Here is a 6,000-nt window from a genome sequence, read left to right as displayed (position 1 = left end):
GAGCTCTAAGCTGGCCATCTGTTTCAAGCAAACCATATTCAAGTGGAAAAGTAAAGATAAAGGTTAAGGATTGTACCCACTTGAAGCTTGTATTGGGTGGTAATGGCCTTGGGATAGGTGTTTCCAGTGGTTCTGTAAGTTCTACTCCCTTGTGCTCTTCGGTGAATTTCTTCACTTCCTTGCAGACTTCTTCAAATGCATCCATGTCCTGATCAAAGCTTTCCATGTCTTCCTCGTCACTTAAGTCATAAATGGGAGGTTGGGAGAAATATACCTCCGCATCATCCTCATATTCACTTGAGGAAGATTCTTCGATCTCAGAGAATTCACTTGCAGATACAAGTTCATTACTAGGAGAACTTGACTTGTGACTATCATCATCAAGGAGACTTGCTTCTTGGATTATTCCGTCTAGTTCTTCATAAAAGTCTTGCTTAGGGAGTTGTGCACTATCCTCCTCAGCATCAGTTGTAACGTCCTTGACAGAATTCTCCACAACTCTGGATTCCCATGGAGGCTCAGTGTCTACTAAGTCTTCAACCAACTCTTCTTCGTTTACAATGACAGCTTCCTCTACTTGTTCCAGTACGAAGTCATGCTCGGTTCTGTCCACTGGAGTTTCTAGTATCTCCTTCATGCTACGCTCTTCATTAGATTGTCCCACGGAGTTGTGGGAGGTCCTTGAATGTTCGAACGTCTAGAAGATAATTGACTTATTGCTTGCTCCAGTTGATGAAAGGTTGTTTGAGGTTGATCTACTGTTTCCTTGAGGCGAACCTCTAATTCTCAGGGTGATGGATTTGGACGGGGTACATTGGGAAGTGGTGGTGTTTGGGAGTAATTGGATTGGAATCGGGGTAAATGAGGATCATATGGTGGCGAATGGTGAAAAGGAGCTTGTGAGTGTGGTGGTTCAAAGTTATGTTGAGAGGATGGTCTGTAGGCATGGGGTTGGGCTTGTTGGTAGTTACAAGTTTGTCCACCATATCTATTGGCTTGGTATGCATTGTAGAATGGTCTTTGTCCATGATATCTTGGAGGGTGTTGTTGCCTAAAGGGTTGATCAGATCCTCTTGGCTCCATCCATCTTTGATTGCTCTGACCTTGATGCATGTTCCTGTTATAACTTTCACTTCTTTCAACAATATTAGAACTAAACTCAAAGCGAGAGGGGTGAGAATTCATAGTAGCTAATGGAAATAAAAAGAGAAAAATAAAGACAAATAAACAAGTTAAAGAAAAATATTTACAATAACCAATAATAAGGCACACAATTGTAAATCCCCGGCAACAGCGCCATTTTGACTTTAGGATTTTTGCCAGTAAAGAATTTTATAAAAATAGTTGCGTTGTAAATATAGTTTCTAAACCAACAGAAATCCCTTCCTACAAACGTTTGGTTGTCACAAGTAACAAACCCCTTAAAAATTGATAACCGAAGTATTCAAACCTCGGGTCGTCTTCTCAAGGAACTGCAGGGAAGTATGTTCTTATTATCGGTTATGGAGATTGTAAATCGGGGTTTTGAAGATGAGGAACAAGTAATTTAAATTGCAATTAAAATAAGTAAATGACTGTAAAATAAAATTTTGGCAAGGTATGAGAAATTAAAAGTCCTATCCTAGTTATCCTTATCAATGATGATGAAAATTGAACCTTAATTCCACTTAGTTGACCTTTGCTAGAGCAAGGGAAAGTCAAGTGACTAATTAGTTAGATCCTCAAATCCTAGTTAATCCCTAAGGAAATATTGGGATTATTGAAGTTCAATTCAATTAGCAAAGATAACGATTATCAATCATGTTTGAGTTTGATAACTCCTGAGTTACTGATTTCTTAACCAAGACCAAAAGAGGAAAAAGTAAATCTACTGGAATAAAAATATCTTCAGATTGGAAGCAACAGTAATATAAATAAAAGAAACAATTGTAAACTGAAATACCTCAAATAACATTAATTCAAAAGAGTAATCTGTAACATAGAAGAATTCATAAATTAAATTGAAAAGATAAATAAAAAAAGAATGTTGAACCTGATAGAAAGAGATGATCCTGAAAGCGAATAAAATCCTAAATCTAAATCCTAAAAGAGAGAAGAGAGAACCTCTCCCTCAAAACTACATCTAAATCATGAATAGTAACTAATTGGAGACTCTCCCTGGAATGGATGCGTTCTCCCACTTCATAACCTCTGATCTGTGCCTTTTGGACTTGGATTTGGGGCAAAAAGGGCTTTAGAAATCGCTGGGAGCGTTTTCTGTAATTTCTGGTGCGTGGCCTCTGTCACGCATCCGCGTGGGTCACGCGTCGCATCATTTGGAGTTTTTCTTGTCACGCGGTCGCTTCAGTCATGCGTCCGCGTCATATGCGTTTCGCTCATGGCGCGCGGTCGCGTCAATCACGCGGTCGCGTCACTGCCATTTCGTGCTGGCATGCGGCCGCGTCGTCCATGCGATCGCGTCACTGCCAGTTTCTTCAAAAACTCCGTTTTATGCTTTCCTTCTATTTTTTTATGTTTCCTTTCCATCCTTTAAGTCATTCCTGCCTTAGAAGATCTGAAACTACTCAACACATGAATCACGGCATCGAATGGAAGTAAAGGGTAATTGAAATAATTTTTTTAAAGCATAGGAAACATGTTTTTCACATACATCACATAATAAGGAAGGCGAAGTAAAACCATGCAATTAATATGAATAAGTGGGTGAAGGATTGAATAAATCATTTAAATTAAGCACAAAATATATCATAAAATATGGGTTTATCAGTCAGCTACCAAGTTCCTTAAACCAGTGTCGGTAAATTAGGTGCCATTATCTGTGGTAATGGAGTGAGGAACCTCAAACCTTGCCATAATGTTTCTATATAGAAATTTCCAACTTCTTTGGGCGGTGGCAGTGGCCAATGGCTCTGTTTTAATCCATTTTGTGAAGTAGTCTATGCCTACAATGAGGAACTTAACTTGCCCTGATCCCTAAGGGGAAGGGTTCGAGGAGGTCGAGCCCCTATTTTGCAAATGGCCAGGGTGAAGTAACACAGATGAGCTCTTCGGGTGGAGCTATGTGGAAGTTGACATGCTTCTGGCATGGTGGGCATCTCTTGACAAACTCTGTTGCTCCTTTTTGCAAGGTCGGCCAGTAAAAACCAGCTCGGAGTACCCTTTTGGCAAGAGCTCTTGTCCCAAGGTGGTTGCCACACATGTCTTCATGGACTTCCTCTAGGACGTCCCTTGTAGCGGAGGTCGGGACACATTTAAGGAGGGGTGTTGAGATCCCTCTCCTATATAGGAGGTCGTCCACTATGGTGTAGTATTGCGCTTCTCGTACTAGCCTTTTCGCCTCTTTTTTGTCTGTGGAGAACATTTCAGACTTGAGGTAGTTGATTATAGGAGTCATCCATCCTTGATCCTATCCTGATATGGCTAGGATCTTCTCTTCCTCCAAGATCGATGGACTTTGTAGTGTTTCATGGATGAGACTTCTATTATTGCCCCCTGGTTTGGTGTTGGCTAGTTTTGAAAGTGCATCAGCTCGGGCATTTTGTTCCCGGGGTATATGTCGGACCTCATATCCCTCAAATTGTCCGAGCTGTTCTCTGGTTTTGTCCAGGCATTTCTTCATGGTGGGATCCTTAGTTTGATAGCTCCCTTCTATCTGCGAGATGATTACCTGTGAGACACTGAAGATAGTAACTTTTTGAACTCCCACCTCCGTAGCCAACTTCAGACCATCTAGTAGTGCCTCGTATTCAGCTTGGTTATTTGAGGCAGGGAACTCAAACTTTAACGATAGCTCGATTTGGGTTCCCTGATCACTCTCTATAATTATGCCTGCGCCACTCCCGATTTTGTTTGATGAGCCGTTGATAATGAGAATTATTGTATGGTTTAGAATCAATCAAAGACAAGAATCAATTCATTGGTAGCATAGTCCAAACCAACAATGAACTCTCAACATCAAATAATAAAGTCAATACAAAATAAATCGAGAGTATTTAGCTCCCGGACCGTTCTACCTAGGAGTTGCAATTAAGTGTACAATTATTGGCTATGAGAGAGAGTAAGAGCATGGGGATTTGTGAATGAAAGCAAGAGAGAGCAAGGGAATGTAAATAGCAAGGAAGTAACTTAGCATGTAAGAAATTAAATGAAAGCAAGTAAAGGCAATGAAAAATGGAAATTGAAAGCTAAAAATGACTCTTGGCAAGAAGTGGGTAATCTAGGTTTCCTATCCTAGTTGTGGACCACAAACATGGCAATTGTGTTGAATCAATCCAAACTAGTGGATCCTCCTTGAGAATTAGTCAAAAGCATAATTGATCTCAATCTATAAGTCCTAGTCAACTCACTAATTACTTAGTGAAAGACTAGCGTCAATGGAAACCAAACCAATTAACTATTCCCACACAATGCGGAATGGACATCCACAACTCAATTCCACTCAAACATCCAATTTCTCAACCAAGAGTGTGAAAACTAAACATGCAAGAAATTAAACATCAAAGCAATAAAAGTCAAAGCAATTAAATGTAAGGAAAGGAAACTTCAAATGCAAGAAAACATCTTGGCAAGTAATTAAGAGCTAAGGCTACCTATCCTAGATATTGACCACAAACACATGATGATTATGAAGAGTTAATCCTACTTAGTCAACCTTACATCGAAGATAAGTCAAATAGGCATAGTTAATTTCAATCCCTAAGTCCTATGTCAACACTAAGGGGTCACATAGAGTCAAGCAAAACCAAATCAACTAACTACTCTAATATACCAAACAAGAATGGACATCAATGACTCAAAGATTACCAAAGTTAACAATTTTAAGCCAAGAGTGGAGAAAAACTAAGTGAAAACTAAGCCAAGCATTTTATCAAACACTTGGTGTGCATGAGAATAAAATAATATTAAATTGCAATAAAATAAATTCTAAAACTACCAAAGCAAGAAAGTGACAATAACAACTAGAGAAAGCAATAAATGACATGGAAACATAAATTTGCATTAATTAAAATTAAAGTAACAAAGAGTATCCATAAGCATAAAAATGACAAAATAAAGGAAATAACAAGAGAAATGAAGAAGAACAAGATAGAAGAACATGGAAACATAAAAGAAACTATACTAGAATAAGAATTAAAAGCTGAAATTAAAAGGAAATTAACTAATAAAACCCTAATTCTAGAGAGAGGGGGGAGCTTCTCTCTCTAGAAAATAAGAGAAAACATAATTAAAACTAAACCTAATTGCCCCCGTCATCCTTCTTCAATTTGGCCTTAAATAGCTTCAAAAAATTAGTTGGATTAGGTTTTGGGGGCCCAAAAATCGCTGCCAGCGACTTGCAATTAATGAGGTCACATGCAGGGACCTGTGCGGACGCACAGACGTGTGTGTCTGCACACATGCTGAATCCCGACTTGTGCATACGCACAAGTACCTGTGCGTACGCACACTTAGACTTATGTCCACCATAGCAAATTGTATATTATTTTCAAGCCCCGGATGTTAGCTTTCTAATGCCACTAGAACCGCCTCATTTGAACCTCTGTAGTTCAAGTTATGACCAATTTAGTACAGAGAGGTCAAGGCTGGCAACTTTCCAAATCCTTCATTTCTTGAATTCTTCCCTTTTGCATTCTCTTTTACTCACTTCTTCAACCCATACTTGCCTTGGAAACCTAAAAATCACTTAACAAATACATCAAGGCACCAAATGGGATTAAAGTGAATAAAATTGACTAAATTAAGCACAAAAGAGCTTGTTTTCACTTTCAAGCACAATTTAGAGAGAAATCTCAAAAGCATGCTATTTAGATGAATAAATGTGGGTTTATGTGATGAAGTCCACTGAAATCAAATCAAAATATATCATGAAATATGGACTCATCAATTCTCCCACACTTAAACCAAGCATGTTCTCATGCTAAACCAACCAAAGGAGATGAATGAAGGGGTAAATGATTTATTCAATATAACTACTTATATGTATGCAACTATACTAAATGC

The sequence above is a fragment of the Arachis hypogaea genome, chromosome 14 (assembly GCF_003086295.3).
Source record: "Arachis hypogaea cultivar Tifrunner chromosome 14, arahy.Tifrunner.gnm2.J5K5, whole genome shotgun sequence".
Classification (NCBI taxonomy): Eukaryota; Viridiplantae; Streptophyta; class Magnoliopsida; order Fabales; family Fabaceae; genus Arachis; species Arachis hypogaea.
This window is presented reverse-complemented; position numbering follows the sequence as displayed.